This window comes from Plectrocnemia conspersa, unplaced genomic scaffold (genome assembly GCF_051122295.1).
Source record: "Plectrocnemia conspersa isolate PC_06_02 unplaced genomic scaffold, ASM5112229v1 ptg000012l, whole genome shotgun sequence".
NCBI classification, from domain to species: Eukaryota; Metazoa; Arthropoda; class Insecta; order Trichoptera; family Polycentropodidae; genus Plectrocnemia; species Plectrocnemia conspersa.
Genome location: NW_028277176.1, coordinates 30,334,172 through 30,360,011, shown reverse-complemented (window position 1 = coordinate 30,360,011; position 25,840 = coordinate 30,334,172). Strand labels below are relative to the sequence as shown.

The 25,840-nt window shown below is 28.0% G+C and overlaps 1 long non-coding RNA gene across 2 annotated transcripts; it reads right to left on the bottom strand.

Annotated features, from left to right (window-relative positions):
• Positions 1-1,626: 1,626 nt before the first annotated feature.
• LOC148228943 (uncharacterized) lies at positions 1,627-18,297 on the bottom strand. Of its 2 annotated transcripts, XR_015811698.1 has the most exons (4): positions 18,172-18,297; positions 17,948-18,099; positions 16,923-17,059; positions 1,627-2,072 (listed from the first exon to the last, which is right to left on the bottom strand). It is a non-coding gene; the product is annotated as an uncharacterized LOC148228943 (long non-coding RNA). The 2 variants fall into 2 exon arrangements; XR_015811699.1 differs by lacking the exon at positions 17,948-18,099 and having other exon boundaries at positions 18,172-18,206.
• Between the last annotated feature and the right edge of the window lie 7,543 nt (positions 18,298-25,840).

The following is a 25,840-nucleotide window of genomic DNA, read 5'->3' as shown; positions in this document are numbered from 1 at the left end:
TGTTGTAACAGGATTTATTATATTATATTGAATATATAGATAGGTTATAACGTCCACCATGAACGAGATTCTTCTAAAATGCATATTAATTAATTTATTCTATTTTATACATATAAAAAGTGTTGAGAGATGAGATTCTTTAATCTATTGGAAAGTGTCATAATATGAATTTTTGTATATATTATAATGTTTATCGTTTTAACCACAGATATATTCATTTTATATTTATATATACATATATGTATTAATTAGATTTATTTATTTATAAATGTGTATTTTGTATATATTTATTATTAATATGTTTGCAATAAAATTGTGTGTAAAATGTAACGCGTCGTTTGAGCATCCGGACGAAGACGATAGAATGAAGATTTTACGGTACTGTAATTGAACGTTGTATTTTATTATACGTTTTATTCTTATGACTGGATAATGTATACGCGTCGAGTGTATAAAGATATGCCTTATTTGTTATTTTCATTTTTAAGTATGAATTGTAACCATTTTTTTAGACATACGGATTAATATTTATTGTGGAAAGCTGGATTAGTCATCACCAAAGATTTACCATATACAGTTATATTGAGGTCGGAATACGATCATATTAAACGTAGAGATAAAGTTTTCGAATCAATAACTATATACAACTTTAAACATACATCTGTTAAATAAATACTTTATATTAAAATAAAAGCTCTTTCTACTAAATATCATTAACGTTATGCATGTTTAGAAGTTGTCTAAAACAATCCAATTACAGTACGTTTATTTTTGTTAAATTAAAAATATTATAAGTATATAGGCCATACGTATGCTTTTATGAAATTTTATATGTATGTATGTTTAATTTTTATTATTATTCGGTTATATATTTGGTCTTCGATTAATCAAAAAATTAATTCTTGTGAAATTTTGGTATCCATTTCTAAAGTGTGTAGAATTTTTTTACTAATTCATGACTGGTTTTTTAGCAAATAATTGTTATATGACTAATGTTTAACGAACGACAATATAACGAATTACCTCTCGAATAATTATCGTCCACTGTTTGCCCTGTATCTTATGTCGTTTCGTAAACATTTCTCATGATGATTTGTAAATAATAATAAATATTGTTATTATGATTATATATTATATATATATAAAATATTACTATTAATAATATAACAGAGCTAATAAATTACATATGAATTATAGAAAGAAAATCTTATTACTTTATAAATACCTATATATCATGTATAAAGTCTGTGTGTAAGAAAGAATCCAGTAAAGCTGATGTAACAATACTGAACCTTTTTTATTTATAAACCTTTCTATATTATTTTAAAGATATAATTTATTATGAAAACTAAAATAATCCACAGTAATAAAATTTCAATTACGAAAAATCAATTCTACAAATAAATCTTCGAAAATGAGAACGAAAGTACTAAACGCGTGGGTAGACAAGAAACCTGAAACGAGATATTTTACATACAACTCTCCACTTCAACTCAAGTTATAATAATAATAAATGTAAAGCAACATAAGCGAATTCACTTTTATGTGAAGCAGTAGTTTCATTCTACATTTCACACAATAGAATATAAATTAAATGGTAATGTAAATATTTTACAGCACAAATGAGCAAACTAATTAAAATTTCATTTGAAAGTAACTAAATATCATGAATGATACTATTATAAAAATTAATTCTTGTACTAACTACTTCATCCAATATTACAATGAACAAGTTTTAAAAGCAGTGATTTGGATTACTAAATAAAGCAAAGCTTCAAATTTATTAGACATAGATAATTTTGAGTATGTTTGTTAATAGTCAGAAGTTTACCAAAGGATTTTAACATTTAAAAAATATTTATATTATTAATTATTTTTTATAAATATGTATATAGGATATAAAGCAGCCACTGTGAAGGCTGAGTAGTAGTATCCGGGGGCGCAGGTTTTCTGTGTGTAAGTTGGCCTTCTGTGGGACAAGTATATGCAGATCCAGCTCTAGAGGTTGCAGTCTCTAGAGTTGTGGGCTATACCGACGCCGGGGCTCCGCCCTTGGTTACGTTTTGGTTAAACTGCAAAACAGTACATTTGGATAAGCTAAGAACTTTTGTTTTATTACAAAAAAAACATTATCAAGACTAACTACTACCATGTAAATATATGTATCTAATTTATAATAAGCTTAAAATAATTAATGAAAATGTAATGCTATTTTAATTCATAATTATTTTTATTCATGATTGAGAAAAATAAACACTGATTACCAAAATATCAAAAAAATGCACTGCACAGTCGATTACACTTAATAAGAATAGCAATTTATAAACAAATTTTAATTAAAAAAAAATCAGTTTTTAGCAGTTTACATATGGCTACTGATATAACTTGGAATAAAAAAAAATAAGTCAGTAAATTATTATACTAGTAGTATAGTAGATGACTAATACCTGAAAGGCCTATGTTCGAATCACATATGAACCCTAGCGTTTTTAAATTTATATCGTTCCTAGGAGATCAAAATTAGTGATTATTATATACTTATATTTTCAATCAATCATTATAGATTTTTCTAATCCAACGGATGGATACTTAAAAAAATGTGCATAACAATATTGATTGATTTCAGTCTGGTGTCTCACCACTAACTTATTGGTGCTGATTGGATTTATCCCGTTGTATCGCATTGGGCTAACGTCTGTCATGTTATAAAGAAAGTTTAAAAATATTTGTAATATAAAATAGCTATCTACAAAATTAGTGTGTATGTGGAGGGAGGGGGGGGGCATAAAATTAGGATTTTTTGGAAATGGCCCATCTTTCAACAATTTTATTGCCCTGTCAATTTTGAAGCGTTGAGAATATCAAAGGCGAAGAAAACGAGTGCATGTTTCGAGATAATCGCGTAAAAGATTTTGAAATATTAACGTTATGCATTGTTACATTTTATCATTATTAAAATGGGGCATTCCAAACCTTCCAAAGTTCTTGTAAATTGTTTATATACTCGTAGATACATTAGAGACAGCTTATCTTTAAGGTGAATTCTTATCTGAATCACAATTGATCTTGAAGGTTGACTGTTATAAAGCTCAATTTATTAAGACACCAATATAAGAACAAATATTATGAATAATAAGATATATTAATTTGACTAAATATTGTTTTTAATATAATAATAATGACTCGATATTTAAAACGCATATAGTGCTGCTATACCCAAAATCTTAATAAAAAAATATAAAAGGCCATCTTTTTATCGACCTAACATACAAATCTAGCATGTATCGACCGCACCTTTGTATTGTAAAATAATTTCCGTTTCTTATTTTAGCTTGACTTATTTTCGCAGCAAGAAACTGATTTACTAACAGCAAAACTGTTTTGTTTTACTGTGGTATTTTTACAATTTATTTATTTAAATTAAGATTACCCCAATGCATCACGATGGTGATGCATTGGGGTACTCTTAGCTGAAAACTTTTTTTTGTGTTTTCCTTTTATTTTTTAAATTGGTACCATGTAGGGTTAAATCAGCTAATGGTATCGAGTTAAAAAATATTGATTGTTAAATCTTTATTGCTGCCATATTGAGATTAAGCCATGTCAGTTTTTTTAGTTTATTTATCATGTCTGTATTTTGTATATTTAAAATGCTGTCTAAGAGTTAACTAAAATCTATATTCTAATACCGTATTTAAGGGGTTCGGTTTTCATATATACATATGTTACAGTGAATATATATTACCAGTGAAAATATATTTTAACTGGCAGATGAAAATATATTCCGATAATAAATGGTGGCGGTAAACATTATCGCACGGCAGTGTTGGTATTTTTTTGTTGTTGTCAAATTGCATGCTGTACTTAGGTGACAGTAACTTGACAAAACATCAAAAATGAAGAAGGAAAAACTACATTTAGACTGTGCTCCTGCTGATTTCGAACTGGTGATTTTAACATGAACGATCAAGTCCGATATAGAAAGCTTTTTGCCATCAGACACTATGAAAACTAAAAGAGTTGAAATGGGAAATTCTTCAGTATCCACCGTATTCACCAGACATTGCTCCTTTAGATTTTCACCTATTTATTTCGGTCTCTGCAATGTAGTTTGAATCGCAAGAATCTTAATTTCGGCAAAAAGCACCTTATGAGCTTTTTTTCAAGAAGAACCAAGCTCTTTCTACAGAAATGAAATCGATAAACTTATTAATCGTTGAGAAATAATTGTGGAGAAGAGCGATGACTGCATAATTGATGAATAAAACTGTTTTCATCAAAATATTAATATTATTTCAAATCGGGCACGAACTTATGCAATCGCCAAATATTTTTACTAATGAAAATATAATTTTACTAACAGGTGCTAGTAAACTTATATGTTGCTCTGCACTGACATTTGACAGGCGTCAAATGTCTATTTTCATGCCTTGTGTCGATATTTTTTTTATTTTTGAATTTCGTTTCAAAAAATAGTTGTAGGGCGACAGATCACCTGTTAAGGCCGAAATATCTAAACGAATTAACCAAAGCAAATGAAAGTTCTATAAGTTTTTTGAACTTTGTTTAGTTAATTTGTTAGGTTAGGTTTGAGTTTGAACAGCAAATATTGTATTTTCTTCATTTTTATTTTTATTTATTTTTCATTTGCTAAAATAACTATTCAAGTTCTGTAAAGATTTTTGTAACATAATTTTAATTGGTTTGATGTAAGAATTAGTTATGACGGCTGTGTCATCAATGAATATTGATAAGTCTGAATGTCATTATTATATATGTATGTATATAATGAAGAGAAACGTCCAAACCAAAATAATCCGCGAGACTCAAGCTGGAATTTTACGCGGTATCGAGAGTTTATTTAGCAAAACAACAGCTTCGACCTTTCAGGTATGAGCATATTGTACGTATAAGATAAGCAGGAGCTTCATATTTAGATAATTTACAAGTTAAATCGTCGTGCCAAACGGTGTCGTACGCTTCTTTTATGTCTAGTATTAACCCTTTTGAGCGGTATCGCCGTACATGTACGGTGGTAGATCTTTCACTGTTTTGAGGTACCACAGATAGTTATGTATTTACATATATAATTAAAGAAATAATAAATAAAAAACATTATATTTATATAATATTTAAAATAATTTTGATTAATAAATCAAAATAATATGAATTGTTAAAAAACGTTATATAAAATTATGCTTTTTCGTTTTTATATCTCCAAATGTAATAATTATGCCAAATATTTATGATATATAGTTTTTTATTCATAATATGGCCAATGAATTTAGACGTTTGTTCGATTACGTTGCAAGTTTACTAAACTAAGCTCACAACTATTAGAGCGTCATTAAAATTTTAAAAGCAATCCAGAAATTAAGTAAAATATTTAAGCTTCTATTTGATATTTGTACCATTTTTGTCAAAGATTTTGAAAAGACTTTTGATAAAGTGTGTCATACTTTAATTCTTTAAAAAGATAGGTTTGGCTTTTCCCACAAAATAATAAAAAAATAGCCATACTTTTCAAATCGTCCTCACTAAGTTCAATATGCACTATAAGAGTCAACATTGTCACTTACTTTTCACTGACGATCTAAAAATAAGTTCCATAGACATAGAGGATTGCAAAAAAAAATCAACTTGATGTTGAAAATCTATGTGCGTTTTTAGCATTTCCTAAACAATGTTCCGCGGAACTCAGGTGTTCCTCGTAAAGTAAATTAATGTTCCCTGAAAATATATCAATAATGATAAAAGTTTTTAACATTAAAGAATTAAGCTATAATTCTAAAACTTGTAGGCGTTAGCCAAATATGTCAGAGCAGAGTAAATACAATTAACAAAGTCTTTAAATCATAAATTAAATTCGAATCGTGTCGACGAGAATATACTAGTAGAGAATATTCACAATCCGGAAATTCTGGTATAACCAAATAAAACTATAAAGCTCATACCTGCTTTCCACATAAATGTGCCTGGTCTTTGGTGGCATCTTTCTCTGGCGTCTGCCATGGTTCTGAATGGTTCAAAACAGCTTTGGTGAATCGCATATGAGGATGTTTGCGGGCCAATTGCATCGCTTCTTGTACACAACTACGATACATGTCTACGCCTTAAAAGTGAAACGACCATATGGCCACTCCAGCGAACGTTAATAAAAGGCTAGAAAATCAATAGTCTTTTGCGTATGGTAGAACGCATTGTCTATCGCACATTCATTCCATACAAAGAGTAGTTTTACTTTATTCTAGATACTCGCAGTTGTATATAAATGTATTTAATTGTTTTGTGAATATATTTTTGTGGAAGGTGTATTAACATAAAGCTGTTTTGCCTTCCAGATGTACTTAAATAAATAGAATAAAATATTTGATTTTCAAATAAAATATTTATTTTTGTCACGAATAATATATAATGTATCTAATTAAAGTATATTTCAGAGAAATACCAAAATACAATTTTTATTTATTTATGTCTGTATAATAAGATGAAATGTAAACTCAGCGTACACCACAGGAAATGAGAGGTTAAAAGTGCAAAAATTATTAATATAATGTTACTTCAAAAATTGTTTATTTGTGAGGGAGTATATAACAAATAAAGAGCTATAGATTTAATTATTAGTATATGAATATATCATACAACTATAAACATAAATAGCAATGAACCGATAAGCGCTGCTTACACAAACAAAAATTACGAAGAAAAGTTGATAAGAAGTGTGCCGACGCCCAGGTCGAAAAGCGTCCACGCCGTCCGTTCGTGACACTCGGTCGGCCATTTTGTTTGTATATTGTAATTTTTCGCTTTCGAAAAGCGCGAAGCGGTCGGCAATCGTCGATTTGCGAGCGTTCGCGTGGGAAATTTTCCAGCTCGAAGCTCGGGGTCCAAAGGTCGCTTCCTGCATTATTTATATAACCGCGGCGCGTGGCTGAAATGCCGGCTCGCAGATGGCAGCACCGGCGCGTTTTAATGGACTGAAGTGGGGCCCCGCGAGGAGGTCCCGAGGCCGGCCCTCGCTGACCTCGATCCGAGTCCCGACGGGGATGCTGGCCATCCCTCGACTTGCTCTGTTCTTTAGTTATGATATTAAAACGAAGTATCAGATTAGGGTCATCAGATCTCTGACCTCCTGTCCATTTAATTTGAATGACCTCTTTAGCTCCTAATTTAAACCATGAACTAGGACCGACCTTCTTAAAAATGGGACCTGGATACAAATATATTGGGACCAAAAAAATGTATTCAAGGAGATTCGTTCTCGGTTTGGTCTTACACAATATAGTCTCACATAATATTTAAAAACTACACATATCACCAATACTTAATAAATATGTGACATTTATTGTCATATCGTTAATAATTTAAAAAATCATAGATCATTAATCGTTATGTAGACATTTTAGATATTAATTTTTTTTAGCATAATATAAAATGAAAAACATACAGTATGATCCAATTCAAGTTTCCTATGTTGGCAGTACTATAAATAATTACGCGTGTTCAAAGTGTCAAATGTAAGTTTGCAAAAAACACATTTACAAAATGGATCAACGCATTAAAATAGTTTGATTGTTCTAAAGAAATAACAATTCTGAATGATCTGTGTATCGAAATTTAGAAGAAGATTATGGAAAATTTCATCGTCCTACAAAGCAAACAATTCCCAAGTGTAGTGAAAAAATTTGAAGATACTGGAAGCGATGGAGATAGGGTAAGGCCTGTGCATCATGATGGAGCCAAGAATATTGCTGCTGTAAGTGAAGGTGTTGCCGAAGACATTGTCGATTCATCTTTTGGACTTTTCTTATGATTCTCTTTGGCGCATTTTTTCTGAGCTTTTTCTACATCCGTATAAAATTCAGATAGCAAAATATCTGTAGCCCAGAGACAACGGACAGCGAATAATTTGCGCAGATTGGGTGTAAGAACAGCAGGGATTTAATGTTGATTTTTTTAAATAAAAGAGGCACATTTCCACTTCTCTGGGTATGTTGATAAGCAAAATTGCCGTATATGTGATTCACGAGAGAGCATAACATGCTCAAAAAGTGACTGTTTGGTGCGCATTGTGGTCGGGCGGCGTCACATTGAGCGCTATAGACGCATGATAACCGATTAGTTTCGGCACGAAATCAAAAATATTACTACGCTGACAAATCTGAAACGAGATACCACCCGAAAAGTACGAGAAAGTCATCGAAAGGATCGGGTGCTGCAAAAGGTATAGAAGCAGCCATTTAATTGATATTATTTTTTAACAAATAACGGAATACATCAAATGTTTGATTAATAAATATATCCTTGAACTTGATTTTTTTTTTAAAAAGTGCGGAAACTACAATTGAAGATTTTTTTACTATCAAAGGAAGACACTAAGAATGAAAAGGCCATCTTGGAAATTTTTGTTTGAAGAGAACAAAAAATGACAAAGGAGGATATCTGATTACACATATAGAAAAAAATCAAAAATACATAATATTATATCATTATAAAGGTGTTTCTTGATTCCATTAATAATACCTGCTATTTTTATTTATACGGATTGGAAAAAAATCGAGAAAAAGTACTAGATACACAAAACCTAATATATTTTTACAAAAAAAGTAATTTTATACTTTCAGTAATTCTTTTACAATAATGCTTCGCCATAATTGTAGAATGTTTTTTTATTTACAGAATTACTATTGCTCATTCTAGCCAATACAAATATTTTACTACTGTTATTTTCAAGTCATTAAGAACCGATATTTCATTGTAGTGTTTCAACATCGGAATCATTAAACTGTAGTGAAAATGTTAGTGTACAATGTTTGCTGATTTGTTTTTTTTTATTTTTTTAAAATACATCAGGATTTTTTAAGAATTCTAATTTAAAAATCTCACTGTTAGTGATTTTTTTTGTGTCATGATAAAATATAAAGGTGTTACTGTTGCAAATGCGGATTTATTAGATATTTCCACAAAAAATGTTGTTTATAAATTAAGAGTTATTTATAAGCATTGTACATGCTTTTTCCTTACACCTAAAATACATCTTCCCAGCATCTATTAATAAATAATATGTTTACAATAGTCTCTAATAAGTTAAAATACACAGATAACAATACTGAAATATAGATTAAAATGTTAAAAGCGGTCATTTAAATGTACTAATTTTTCTCTTTTGTAATAGTCAATGGTGTAAGGTCTAAGAATTTACCTATTTTTATAAATTAACAAACCAAAATACACGAGAATTAAGAACTAATATCAAATAGTACCACTAAAAAATCTATCTTCCTTTGACCTTTAAACAGTCTTAAAAGACCAGACGATCGGTTGAAAAATATTGCTTTATGACAACAAAAAGCGGTTTACACAATGAACTATTATTTTTATTAGGTTCTATTGTTATAAGATTTAACCTAAATAACATTTAGGTTAAGTGTATATAGTATTTCTAGTTATGTTTTCAAGTATGCTAACTGTATTTAGGTGAAGAAAAGCTTTTAAAAATGTAATAGAACTACTTTCAAAAATTAAATAGAATCGTTATTATACATTGAAGTGTCTCAATTCAAATAATTAATCTTTTTGATAAAATCATGAAATCAAAACAGATCGTCAAAATACAAAAATCTAGGTTTAATCTAAAAAATATTTAAAATTATAAAATAATGGGAAAAACGTTTAAAAGTGTCTGAAACATTTATGTCTAATACTAATGAATAAATAGTGAATTTTCAAGAAATATAAGATATAGATATAGCTCATGAAAATGTTTATTTTAAGTAGATTATGAATTTAGTAATATAATAATCCAATAACCATAATGTATAAAATAAAAACTATCTAAATTGTAAAGTAAAAAAGTTATTTCAATAAAAATTATATGCTTATAAATAGACTTTCCAAATACTCGTTTTTTTCAATATATCAATCATCGAATAGTAAATGAATCGTCAAGTTATGAAAAATCGTAAAGTATTGAAAAGGTTTCTAAAAGTTCATAATCCAATGACATAGGACCTATGTAATAGAAAAAACCCAATGAAATGTGTATTTTTTTAAATTTGTAAAATAAAACTAATTTTTATTTTAAAAACATTAAATCAGTACAAAGTAATTAATTAAAATATTCAATATTCCTACTGCTAAAAACAGTATAATTAAGTAAGTTCAGAAAAATATTATCTTGATAAATTACTGCCAGAATAATTAATAAATAATATTTGTATTGATTGACAATCAATAAAAATTAAATACGATTTATTGAACAACAGCTGCAAAATTAACTTTAAAATATGAGTCATTTCTAGAGGTTCAGCTATTAAAACGTGTTTTTATTTATTATGGCAACAAACTGTGCTTTGTGTGTTGGTCAGTTTTTAAAAAATAAAAAATAAATAAAATATTTCACTAGAAGTATGAACGAATAGTTAAAAAACTGGCAAATATAATCCGTATTTTAATAATCTAATATTTGAGTTGTAAATACATATCATAAAGTTTTTAACTTTAGTGCTATCTCTCTAAAAAAGGTGTAGATTTTTCCCTATGTTCTATGTTTTAAATATATTTGTGTTATTTTATAAATATTTTTAAATACTAGAAGTGAGTTTTCAATAATTTAATCATACTAAATTCAATATTTAATTTTACATTTTTAATTTCAACATTTGTGTCTAAATGTAGACTTAAAAATACTGTACTACTATTCACATATTTTTAACTACACTATAAAATTTGCCATTTAATTTTATTATATAAATACACAAATTGGTTTGTTTGAGTAAGCCTAAAACTAAAAAATATAATGGTCAAATTTTATTGTATGATATTATAAATAATGATAGTATTATTTGTAATTAATCAAGTATAAATATTTCCAATCTTCCGTTGTAACCTGATATTCGTAAGTTTAAATCGTTACAACGGCGTTAATCTGTACCAACTGGATTAATCAGACATAATGAATATCTAAGTAAGTATTAACTACCATACTAAAATCTGTGAATCAGTGATATTTATATAAATTATTATATGTATTATAATTTATAATCAATAGATGCTACTTTGCAGCTGGGGCCGGTTTTTTATACTAGTCTGCTGCCGGGGCTCGAACCCGCGACCTCTGGATTACTCTATTTTGACCTTATGTATGTACTACATCTTTACATGCTTAGGAAAATATTAATTTAAATATACAGACGGTTTTAGATAACACTGTTGAAATTTAATAAGACTTTTCTAAAATAATATTTAGTTAAATTAAAAACTTCAATGTACAATATATTATTAACAAAACAATTATATTTTATTGCTTTTCTAATCACTGAATTGAATCACAGTTTTATTTTATAACAAATATAAGTGGAGCACCGCGTCAGCGGTCGTACTAAGAAATTTCTAAAGATGGTGAAATTATGACGTCATGTGGGATAATACAAATGACTACGAAATGAAAGATGAAAAATGGAATAAAATAGTACTTTTGTCAAATTTAGCGTTGTAAAATGTATACAATCAATGGATACTTTTAACATTTGACCAAAGACTTACGGAACAGATATTTCGATATGATGACGAAGTATTAGCATCATCTTTGAATAATTAAGTTATATTGATATGTTCCCATAAATAATTTAATATATTGAATACATAGCATATAATAAATATAAACGAATCAAATACATATAGAGTTTAGAATGAATAATATTTATTTTATATTTAAATGGAAAGTTAATAAAATTGAAATTGTATGTATTGCAAAAATTTGTAAGAATACTTAATCTAATTAACCTGTCTATTAAAAAACATTGCGATACTCAGTGTTCATCCAAAAAAAGCTGAATCTTCAGTGTACACAGTTGTTAAACATCTCGAATGTTTAAGGAGACCTTGTAGCAATGAGAAATAAAATGAGCGCAAAAGAATATAGAGCAACTAAAAGATTTTTATTTTATCTACAACTTCACAGTGCCTGCTGAGAGGGGACAAATTCCTGAGGGCCAACTCTGGAAAAAAGCATAGCAAGAATATCTTTATAAAAAAAATAAAAATCGACCTCAAATAATGAATATGAACTAAGCTACAGTTGTTTTGAGATGTACTTATATACTGATGTATAATATTTCAGGTATGAGTTCCTTTAGCTCTTTTTTATACATATTATACAATAAATAAAAGAAGGGAAGATTGCCTTCAAAAGCATCCACTTTCAAGGTAGTACTATCACAATAAACATTATTAATCAAAGGGACATATTGTAGCTTTTTGACGCAGCTCTGATTGTGTTACAATTTGTTACATTATAGCATATATGAGAGAAGATCAAGTATTCCATTAATTACCACTTCAGCAGAAAGATTCTTCAGTACACTTAATCTGGGCAAGAAATATTTAAGATCTTAAAAACCTCATGCCTGACTGAATAATTTGTGTATCTCATCTACTTTTGATTAAAAACAAATTAACAGAATTATTAGATATGGACAGAATTATAGACGATATTGCCTTCCTGAAGGTAAGAAATATAACATATTTTTTTGCCACAGGCAGCTGTCAATTTTTTTTTTAATATAATTAATATTAGTCCCAGAGTATTTTTTTTTATAAAATGGCGGTTCCTAGTGATGAAGACATTGTTTTCGTTTTGTCTTGAAGCGTAACAAAGACTGCAATTAGCATCTACTTTTTTGTGTCATATTTCTAAACCATCAGAAGCTTTATATTTAAATTCAGTATTGTTTATAATACCAATTTAATTTTATCTACACAACAACTAGTGAAAATTAGTTCTTATTTTCTTATAATGTCTTAATTGCTGTTAATATTATATAACACGGTTTTAATTTAATCTAAAATAAATTATTCAGAAATAACATGTTTAAATTTGACTCTAATATGAGTTATATCATATAACAAATACGAGATATCTCGTATCAAGAACATGCGACTATCTCATAATGAGAACCAAATAAAAATGTATGTACATATATGAATATTTTTAACCCTAAAACTATCACTATTTATGTAATGTATATATTTTATATATAGCAAAATATGAACAGATAAATAAACTATTGTTTAACATTTATCTAAATTATTAAAAAATGTTAATTAATAATACAAAAGTTTTATAAAACTACACATTCAACGTAGAGTTAAGTTTCATAGTTATAAATTTATTTTAAATCTATAAATTTATCTAGTTTTAATGCAACATATATTTAATCATAGACAAAATTTTTATAAATTAAATTAAATTGCTCTGCAACAGAAAGCTTCTTACAATGAAACTGTTTATTATTTTGCATATTATTTTATTACAAACAACTACTTAAAAGCAAAGCTTATTACAACACCCTGAATTGATTTTTTTTTATGTAATTAGAGAAATAGTTACATTAATAAAGAAATTTTATGTAAAAATAAAATATTATACTAAACTTTGAAATATCACATAAAGAAAAAATTACAAAATCACAAAATTAAAAATATATTTAAAACACTTTTTTTTAATAATTTCTACTTTATGCATATTTTGAGATAAATTTGCAAAGATACTGTTATGTTGTATGGAACATTAAATGATAGCAATTACCTACTTTACAATACTATTAATTAAAACATTATATTATTAAGTGAGATTTAATTATTGTATTAACAATTTTTTATATTTTTACTTATTAAATAAAATATAACGATATTATTGTTACGCTTCATAATTAATTTACAAAGAGCGAACTTTAAAGTATATTTTTATAGTAATAATTTCAAAATTATTTTTGTATAACTGTGAATTATACATTTGGTTAAATTATACTTTTTTAACGGACTTGTTGTTTTTTCAACAGGTACGACGGTTGTTATAATTTAATATCATACTTTACACGTTAAATTTTAAATATGGACAATGTTTCCCACAGTAGTGAAACGGTGAATGTGTTGCTTATTGTTATATTTTAAAGCGAAATACAAAAAAAATATTGTTATATATAAATAGATAATGAACTAAACTTGATTAATAAATAAGGTATAAACTAATAATGGTTAAACTAAATAAAATTTGTACTAAATGTATGATTGATTATTTTTTATTAAGATATGTTTTATACTTATGTAAATATTGTAAGAATAGTTATTGAAAAAAATAGGATTAATATAAATTCGCTTTTGAAAGCTTTGGCGTAAATAAAACGGTTTATAATATAGTTGATTATTGATAATTAAGATATAGTAATAAATAATGTAAAAATTTGTAGATAATTCTCTCATAAGAATAGTTTATAATATAAAAGATGTAGAAGTAATTATAAATAAAAATAATTAATATGTTATGGATGAAAAATATATAAGAAAATAAATATGTTAAGAATAAAAACTAAATTGTCTTTTGAAAGATTAGGCATATATTACATATTAAATATTGTAGTTATAAGTAAATGGTTTGATAATTATTTTAAGAATTCAGAAATAAAAAGTTTTCATAAAGTATGTTTAATATAAATTCAGAATAAAATATCAAAAAATTTATAAGCAATTGTGTTTCAAAGCATATGAAATAAAAGGTTTTAAATGTTGTGGTAATTGATGATATTTTATGACTTTCTAATGTGCAATTCTTGGGTTTTCTTAAATGCTGATGTCACTAATGTGTTGTTTATATAAAGTTTTATTCTTATAGCTTTCTAAATAGTAATTGTTTTAACACCCTCGAACGCTATTAAATTATTTCACAATGAATTCAATTTAATTGTCGTTTGATTCAATAGCCGCAATTTTACAAACAGGATGACAAATCAAGATCGTTTACGAGCTTAGCTAAGATTACAATTAAAATACAAGGTAATAAACTAATTTTCAGATTTTTTTATATATATAGATCTGATTAAGACTACATAAACATATAAAAAATAAAATTTTGCTTGAGGATAGTTGAGATATTTTAGTGAAAGTTAATTTAAAATAAAAGGCAATATCTCAAGAAGTCTGTTTTCGTAGCTTTGATATATGTAATGCTGATTTAATTTTCAGATAATTGACTGATAGTATCATATCCGTATATCAGAATTTACCTCCTTCAATCATGATGAAAGTTAAGTTAAAAAAATTAATTTCAATGAGCAAATTATTGTCCTTTCTCTACATAAAATATTTTTATTTTTGATAATAGCTTTCGAAAGTATCCAAGAACATTTTATTTCCTTAACAACCTTATTACATTGTGAATTACATTTTTTTTATTGTGTAGTAGCTTCTAAGAGAGATTTAAATAATATTCCATAAATCACTTTTTATTCAATTTAATTAGTTATTTGCTTTTTAATTTAATAACTCTTGTCATAATACTTGTTCGTTGATGATGCAGTGATGTGAAATTAACTGTGGGAAATCGTTACATTTTCTACAAAATGCAAGAAAATTATCTTTTTTTCTGATATGATAAAGCTTTTATAAAGATATACTTAATTCACATAAGAATCAACATATTAGTATATTAACATATTAGTAAAAAATATTAGTATACAATATTTGTAATTTTTTTTTAATAATTTTCATACAATGCACCAGAAACTTTTAAGAATCCTTATTCAAATATATCAAGGTTTTTTTGTGTCATGGCAAAATGCGAGTCTAATTTAAATATGACACTGTTGCAGCTGTTGTTTGCTCTATCTGTCGGTATTGCTATAAGATTAAACCTAAATTCTGTTATTAAGTAAATGTAGAATCAAGTTATTGTAACAAGTATAAAAATCTGATTAAAACCACATTAAATAACCTATAATAATTGAGAATCGAATAAAGCACATCTAAACAGAATTTTGATCAATAGAAAAGCGCAAAAAACAACTATCGCTTCTCAGAAGTCAAAAATCCACGGCAAAAGCAGTAAAATAATGTAGTGGGAACGCTCAGTAATTTGGCGTTCACACTACGACTTTTATAATAATATTACAAATTAAATGAAGAACATATATACCGAATTATATCCAATAGGAGAGCTTAAAAGACAATTATCGTTTCTCAGAAGTCAAAAATCCACGTCAAAAGCAATAAAATCTTGACGGAACCGTTACATTGGGAACGCTTAGAAAACTGGCGTTCACACTACGACTTTTATAATAATACTACAAATTAAATGAGGAACATATATACCGAATTTTATCCAATAGGAGAGCGTAAAAAACAATTATTGTTTCTCAGAAGTCAAAAATCCACGTCAAAAGCAATAAAATCGTGACGGACCCTCGCAGTGGGAACGTTTGTTACCGAACGTTGACGTTTTTCATTTTTGCAAGAAAATTATGACAGAGAAAACACAATGTATTAAGACTATTATCTGATAATTGAGATCTAACTTAGGTGCAAAATAATCTAGCTGTTGAGAATGTTCTTTCCAACTCCACACTTGTTGGTTGTATTGTCAAAAAATAGTTAAAAGCCAATTCTAAATATTTGCCTTTTATTTTTCCGGTTTCGAAAAAAATCTTTCCTAATAACTATATTTTTTTTCTCTTCTGAAAAGATTATTTTTATAAACTGACTTTTCTGTTTTTATTTTTGATAGTTAATTAAAGCCTTTCTTTCACTGTCAACCTACATTCAGTTGCAGTCACTTCAATATTATCATCATCAGAATCTGAATCTACTACATTCATTATGTCTTCTGTGTAAATTCGTTCTATAACCTCTACTAATGTTTTTAGCATTTAATTTTATTCGTTGTATTAAAAATATCATGTTCGTCATTATATATTTGGATCGTAAAGATATTGTAAAATATCAGAATAATGTGTTCGTCACTCACCGTACAATCACCGTTTCTTTACGTTCCTTACTTAATTTGCCAGTGTTGCCAGAAAAAAAATAAAAGAATAGGTGCGTGATAATGCGCTACAATTGTGGATTTATAAGTAAAAATTAAAATATACCGGTAATTAAAATGTCTCTCCTCTGTGATCAAGCGTCATATATTTATGCGGATGAGGATGCTCGCGTGGTTTGTTTGCCTCTTTGCTTCTTGGATACCCCATGCCATGGTCCAGTTAGTCACTCTGGCGATCGATAACTGCAAGAACAGAATAACAATAGTATCAGGCGCAGGATAGAATGTATTGTCTAGCGCTCGTCTTTTCCAAACAAAGAGTAGTTTTGTTGCTGTACTTATAGATGATTAGGTGATCCGTGAAATATTTCCATTTCTTGTGAAAAATACTGTGTTGCTTTACTCTCGAAAAATATTTTTGTTTGTTCCAAATGACTTTTGAATTCTAATCAAATTTACAGTTGGTTGAAACATTTTATATTTGATAAAAAAATTGACGAAAAAATATTTTACTTGAAATAAATAAGTAAAAAAAATTAATGCAGTCAAGGGAATATTTTACAAAATATTTAAATAATATTATTTTTACTTGCTAAAATTAGTGGAATAAAAAATTGCATGCAAAAAATGCATTAAGAACTAAGCTATAATATTGTATATCTACCTGTCTTTTTTTTGTTTCATATTTTATATTTTTTTTGTTACAAGAAATTTGTAGAAATAAATAGCTATTAGCTAATTTAAATAAAAATTAATAATACTAAATAAATACAATTAAAAATTCATATCATATATATATATATATATATATATATATATATATATATATATATATATATATATATATATATATATATATATATATATATAAATATATATGAATATATAAATAGCTTGATTCATTATATGGTAAAATACAATCATTACTACTTAAAATAAAACATAATTATCGCAAAACCGCAAAAATCATCCAGCCTCTAGTCTTATCAATTATACGTTCGTGTACGTATGAATATATTATTTATACATACATATATTCATAATATATAAAGCACATTCACACACGCGTCGTCATAAATGATATTGTATTTGTTTATGTATGTGTTTATATTAAAAACAACGGGCACGCACAAATACCAACGGTTTGCGATCCGTGTCATGTGAACGCGCATAATTAATCTGTTTGCTCCTCTGCCCGTATTAAAATAGTTTTCCATGCTTTTCCAACTGAGTATTCAATATCACTATTTGAGTCAATGATCCATCATCCTCAATATCGCTATCTAAACATTCTATAAGATAACTTCAATTGATTGATTGTGAAAGTCTAATTTATAATAAAAATTCAATGTTACGTAGGTGAATATGTGTGCGGTAACTTCGAACCAGCTAGCAAACGCTGATGGTAAAACTAATTTAAATTTGTCACGTAAGCAGAGTATGACCCGAGAGTCAATAGGTGATATGGAGCAATGATTTCGTCGACATATCACCGTTTTAAACGAAAAACTGCACGTTTCAGTAATAATAAATAATAATTTAATATTTTTGGTAAAACCTGAAATGAATGACGTTTTTAAATGGAACAGAAAAATTACTCTTAAATGTATATTTTTAATTTAATGATTAAAATTTTTTTTTTTTCTAAAGATATAAGCCAACCCTCTGTCAAATATTTAATCCATTAGCATAAAATATCAGAGGCTCAAGTTCGAAATATCCCGATAGTTAATTATTTACGTCGATTTACGATAGATTTTCGTCGTCTGAGTCGATGGAAACACACGGTAATCGGAAGGAGCAAGGTCTGGAGAATAAGATGGATGAGATTCCTTGATTTTATTAAGGGGAAATTTTGCCCTACGGAGAGGCGCCTTGTCTTATTGTATATTATTGTAAAATTATTCAGGCCTATTTTTTTTACTTTCTTGTGCAAATTATCCAACTGATTTATAATGCATAATCCATTTGCAATTCTACCATACACACAAAATAATATTTTACAGTTAAGATATTTGTCGTTCAACACCCATTTCACATATCCGGTTATCAAATAATCAAGAAAAAACGACTCAGTTTGAAGATCAAGAAGCTCTTGTGATATGTGGAGCCTTCCCAATCTTCTAAATGTGTCAATGCACTGTTGAATCGGACTGGTTTAGTTTCTCGGCCAACTGATGGATAGTTATAGGATAGGATTTGGTCCTAAATGTCTCTCACATCCAGGACTATTCTTGACTTTCTATCGTAATTTTCCGTACGATTTTTTTAAATCAAATTTTTACATTTATGGATATTTAATGAATCACCTACCACTTCACAAATGTTTTTAGTGGGGGCCGTTTTTTTAATAAATTAATTTATTGTTTTCGACTAAATTTAAATAAAAAAAATAAAACTAATAATTCTGGCATTGTAAATTTTGATGCCCATTTTTTTTTATTAAATTTATTTATTTATTAAAATTATGAGCATCGTGACCTGACAGGTTTTAGCACTTTCATTATAGTTCAAAATACAAACTAAGCCAACTCATATCTTAGGGGGAAATGAGCGGAAGAATAAGTACAGAAAGACATCTCATCTCATTTATTGCTCCATAGTTTATATGCGTTTCGATATTACACTATGTTTTAAAAATATGATAGCTATCCTTACCGATATTACTATTGACTTATAATATAAAAGGGCTGATCAAAGTATTTTCAAACCGAATTTTGGTCAATAGGAGAGCGCAAAAACAATTATCACTTCTCAGAAGGCAAAAATTCACGTCAAAAGCAATAAAATCGTGTCGGAGCCGTCGCAGTGGGAACGCTCGGTAACGAGCGTTCCCACTGCGACGGCGCCGGCACGATTTTATTGCTTTTGGCGTGGATTTTTGACTTCTGAGAAGTGATAATTGTTTTTTGCTCCCTCCTATTGGTCAAAATTTGGTTTAGATGCGCTTTATTCGATTCTCACTCATAAAAAGTCGCTATATAAACGCTTGATAATCGAGTGTTTTCACCGCGATGGCACGATTTTATTGCTTATGCCCTGGACTAGAAATGCACTTTATGGCAACACTCAGCAGCAAAGAAAATACGACTAGTTAACAAATCAATATTATGTCGCAACCGTGAGTAATTTTTATATTTATTTATAGAATAGAAAGGATTAACTCGTGCCTATTATTGTATATGTAAGAAATTGTATTACCTTGTTAAAAATATATAAGATGCCATTTTTGTCATAAGGCCCGGATTCATTGTTTTCCCAGGACCTGGATTCGCTTTCAACGGCCCTGAAAATAACCAAATATGGAATATTGAATAGAATGGTTTGCGATTCGGATACATATTATATTTGTAATTTAAAATTATAAACCGGAAATGCAGGAAGATTAGTAAGCACTGTGATGAATGTACTAACCTATATCTGGACAAGTGGCACCGTGTTTATATTGACAATTATTATAACAGCGTTTTACTCGCAACATATTTATTGCCAGAATCACTCAAAAATATAAAATTTAGGCTCCTACAGATAAAACATGCCAGAAAAGGTAAAACGTTTATCCAAATTTGGAAAACAAATAATAAAAGATGTTTCAGAATGATATTTACCTTTCATAGATGATAAACACGGGGAAGAAACAACGACCGGCTTTACAATATTTAAGCCGCAATGTATAATGAACTATAATAAATATATGTGTTGATTGTGCCGATCACCTAGTTACCTAATATTTTGAAAAACAAAGGAATAAACAAAGAAGGTTGTTATGGTATTTTTTCAATGCGCATTGTTTAATTCGTTCAGTTTCTATCAAAATTTAAATCGTAACGGCAAAATTAAATTCAAAGATTTTCTTTTGAGTAAGGATGGATGCAGAATTCAGTGAAATCTATCGATTTTAAGGACATTTCACTGGCTTGAGGTGCCCGTGCTGTCGATCCACCAGAAAAGCTTTCGGATAAGCTGAAAAATCATCATCAAATAAAAATAAAACGTGCGGAGAAATATGTGAGAACAAAATGTCGTGTTTTTCTGCAAATGGAGTAAGGAAAGATACACTATACATGTGCAGAAGTTGTGATATTCCTCTTCATATTGACGAATGTTTTTATACGGATCAGTAAATAATATTGAAATAGATAAAAATAAGTGTAAATAATAAAAATATATATAAATAATGAAATAGTGTAGTTTTTAAGTTTGATTATAAAAATAAATGTGAAAAATATTGAAATAGATAAAAAAAGTGTAAATAATAAAAATATATATAAATAAGGATAAAGTGTAGTTTTTAAGTGTAATTATAAAAATAAATGTGAAAAATATTGAAATAAATAATAAAAAAAAATATAAATAAGGATGATTTTTAAGTGTAATTATGAAAATAGATGTGAAAAATATTAAAATAGATAAAAAAGTATAAATAATAAAAATAAATATAAATAAGAATATAGTGTAGTTTATAAGTGTAATTGTGAAAATAAATGTGTTTGTGACAGTTGTACGCAGAAAATGGACGCCGAAAAATTTGGTGAGTGCAAATTATATTATATTATAAAGGGTTATTTTTATAAATCATTTATATAAAAATTTATAGAAGCATTTAAACATATTTTAATTAAATTATAAGAAACTGGTTTTTAACCATTTCCAATTTACACGAAATATTTGGAATGAAAAAAAATATTCGTTCGTGATTTTATTCCTTAGAGATTCTCTTAAGCGCAATATTTATATTTTTCTTCAACTATTTTAGTTAATGAAAGCAATAAACTAATATGGTGATAATTTATCCGAACTATAGCTTTTTCCCCCTGATTTCTTAAACTGAATCATTGCGCTTTTTCAAGTGGTGAGGAAATAGCAAAATAACACCCGGTAAAAATGCTGTTTCTTGTAAATTCTTTGATTACTGTGTTATCTAATTTATCTACATATACCATTTAAATTTTGCAAAAAAATACAGAATTTCAGATGGAAAAACTTTGTTAATTGATGTGCTATCTACCGCGGATGTTTCGATTTATTTTGATTGGATTGATTTTATGTTATCCTAGCCATACAGTTTTGACCCTGAAATTAATTTCTGTTCATAAAATATTATTTTTTAGATGAAATAAATAAATATGGTTCATACATTTCATAAAAAAATTTACATACCCCAAAAACGCGACAACTTATTGCATTGCGACTCAATGGGATAATATGACTCTTTTTACAAAAAAAATATGTAAAATATAATTTATTTAATTTGATATTATGTATCTCTCATTATCATGTACTTGATAGCTGGCGATAAGGGCGTGCGTTATGCGTTCCGCACACCCACTTCTCACTCACTCTCGTCACTTAACACGCGAGCGAGCGAAAGGGAATGTATTTCACCATACGCGCCAGCTTTATAGCAACCCACAAAAACGCATGACGCAGGACTCAAGTTTGAGTTCACGGCCATTAAACAATGAAAATATAAATATAGCAAAAAATACATATATATGTGGGACGTGTTGTCTGGACTACCTGTAATTATTGCCATAAAATTAGTAATCTCAGTCTTATAAAACTAATTTATTTTAAAGCTTTTTCTCACTAACGTGAAACGATATTCATTAACAGTTTCAAAATCATAAAAAAGCACATAAAAGTCATGGCATATCTTGGCCGAACAGGTACCAAATATCCCCCGGATTCACATTCAAAGAATGACGACTTTTTTAACCAATTCGAATCACCGCTAAAATATTTTTTAGACAATATCATTTAAACTAGCAAAGCACTTGCATTAAAACTATAGACAAAGGCAAAGGTCGGTACCCAAATGTGGAGGAATGTGGTGCAGAACAGTTATCTTAACACACCATCCACGGATTAAACATTCCATAGAATGACGACGTTACCAATGTTAGTGATTTGGGATCTTCTTTTTGCAGTTATATATGTATACTATATACTGCGATAAATCCAAACTATCTAAATTAAATAAAACGTTGTTGTAATAACTCTTCATCATCATTCAAATATATAAAAAAATGTAGTAAATTAATAAACTGATTATTTCTTCTTCTGCAGACATTTTTAGTAATAAAGTTGTGTTACTTTTAGACAACTGTTTCAGTAGAAAGCCAGAAAGTCTAGAATTTCTGTTTTTTTTTAAGTCCTGGACACAAAAGCTGGAAATTCCCGGGTTGTCTCGACACAGAACCCCTAGTATTTTAACGTATGTTAACTAGCTATAAATTAAATTGAAAGCATTAAAATAATTCTTTGAAAAAATACTTGTGCGACTCAATGCTTTTTTAAGGAAGATAGTTATTGATATTTTTACGTTTTGCTCATAAAATAGCTGTTTTTTAGACAAATATACAATTATTTGTTAAGCAATCAAAAAAATATGAAAAAACTCCGCTGCGCAGTCAATAAAACCTTTAAATTTTTAAATAGTATTGTTTAGCATTGTAAATTCATTATTCATAGTAAAAACGAGTAGGAAAAGCAGGAAATCTTAACCTGTGGTTCACGGACCCTTTGGCTGGCACGGATCTGCTATTTAATTCATTTTAATTAACCTTAACTTACTAGAAAACTTCTAAGAAATAGCTTCTTCGCGATTTCGATTCAGTGTGTAGTTGAAAAAAATTACAACATCTCTCCAGCTCCAGTTCCATTAAAAAATATTTTTTATTTAGCGAGTATCTTTTATAAACTTCTTAGGCTGTGGAGGTTGTCATGGCAAAACGTACTTTTCACAAACAAAACTTTGGATGAAAAATATATATTTTCATTGTCTTTGATACTATAATGAAAAAAATAACCATTTACTGCTATTAGAAGTAAAATAATTTACAACTAATTGTATTTAAGAAAAATATTTTAATAACCACTATTGCTCTCAACAACCGTAAAATGTATTAACTTGATCAAAAATTGTTCTTTTATTTATCGTATTAATTAAACATTATGTCAAGAAATAATAGCAAAATATAAAATGCTGCACTATCCACCAGAAAAACATTTTCTGTTAAAACTAAAATAAAATTATTATATGATCGATTGACTAGTGAAAATACTTGAAAGTTATTAGTTCAAATCTCATGTGAACCCCAGTGCTTTTAAATTTTTTCGTGTTTTATACAATATATACAATTATAATCATCACAGATTGGAATGATCATCGTAATGAATAATGCTAATTAAATCGTGTATAATTGCAAGCAGTAATAAATTAATTTTATTTTTTTCATCAGAACAGCATGGTTATATTTATGTACCTTTTCTGAAGTATACCATTTTGACCTATATATGTACGTTTAACAAGAATTGCTCTCTCAAACGATTCACGGAATTATTTGCGTTAAATCTAAGTCCCGGGCAAAGCAGAATATAGACTGCTAGTAACTATTTATAGTCCCATATAGTCTTATTATAATTAATTATATTTTTAGCATAGTAAATAACATAGTAAATAAGTCCAGATAAATTATATATTGTTTGCAATATGTGTATTTATTTTCAGTGGTTTTATGACCATTTTGTTAGTACCTACACACTAATTAAATTGAATAATAGTTATTATATGATTAAATTTTAATATATATACAACATGGATTATTAAATTCATTTATAAAAATGGAGTATAAAATATTAGGGGTACTCAAAAAAGGAAGTTTTTTATAGCAAAGCATTGTTTTTTTGACAAAAAAAGTATTTTTACAATATTATTTAAGAAATAATATTTATCGACAGATATAACCTTCTTCAATCGTTCAGGCATATTTTTAAGTCATAGTTTGTAAAAACTGACTTTTTAATTTAAAATATTCGGAAAGGCCTGTTTTTTACTGACACGATTGTTTTTACCCATCTAAATTGTGTTCTAAAAATCATTGCAAGTGGCATTCCGATAGTATTATTAAATCAGGAAAATAAGGAAGATAAGCAAAAAATCCATCTTATCTAGTATTCGTTTCTTGGTCGAATAAAAGCTTTACACATTTGCAAGCGCGTCGTTTTGTTCTCTTCGCTTAGTGCGTGCGGCACCCACACGCTACGTATACTATTATGAATTTAGGTATAAATGCAATAAAATGTATCATTTATTTATTTAAAATCTTCCGTTGCAACATGACAGGCGCTAACCAAATGCGTTACAATCAAGTAAAAACATTGAAATACGAGACTGAAATCAAATTTTATTGTTTTATTTTAAATTTTTTACTTTAGGAGCTCACGAACCACTAAATTTAAATTTTGTATCCCGCAGACCACTACCATGATTTTTTCGTACAAGTAACATTATAAATATAATTTATTACTTGTTTTTTCCCCTCCAAGTTATTTGTAAAAATGGATATAATTAATGATATAATGACGAAATTATAATTAAAAATCATAATAAATAATCACAGATAAAACATTTTAAATTGTATATTTTCTCAAGGATGTTATTTGTGTTTATAATTGATATTTGTATACCAGTCGTCTGCGGGTTGAACTCTGGATTTTGCACGTCAAGTTCGACCAGAGCTGACGTGAAGAGGGAATCAGCTACTTTTTCAATCAGTAGCTTATCTTGATTCGAGTTTATACGACTCCATGTGTGTCGAAAATAAAGAGCTCAAGGTCGTTGATTTGGACGCTATGTATCCAATAGTATATACATGGTCAGCCTGAAATAGCTGTAGTGCTTGCCTACATTTTGCTGGTACAAGCAATTACAAAGATCTACAAATTTAATTATTTAACGGTCGTTTTAAATCTCATTTTTCTGTCATTATGTTATATGATAATAACACTAGAAGAAAGTCTCTAATGGCTATGGTGATGCTTTTAGTTTATTCCGTCTATTGTCACATACGTACTAGCTGGTATGAAAAAAATGATATGGATTTATGACGCTTATGATGCGTAAAAGGTTTTATTTGATTCCATAGATATGACTATTAAACAAATATGAATTTTTACAGTATAGAAAGTTATTTTTTATCATATTAAGTTAATAATGAAAATATTGTCTTAGCATGTTTT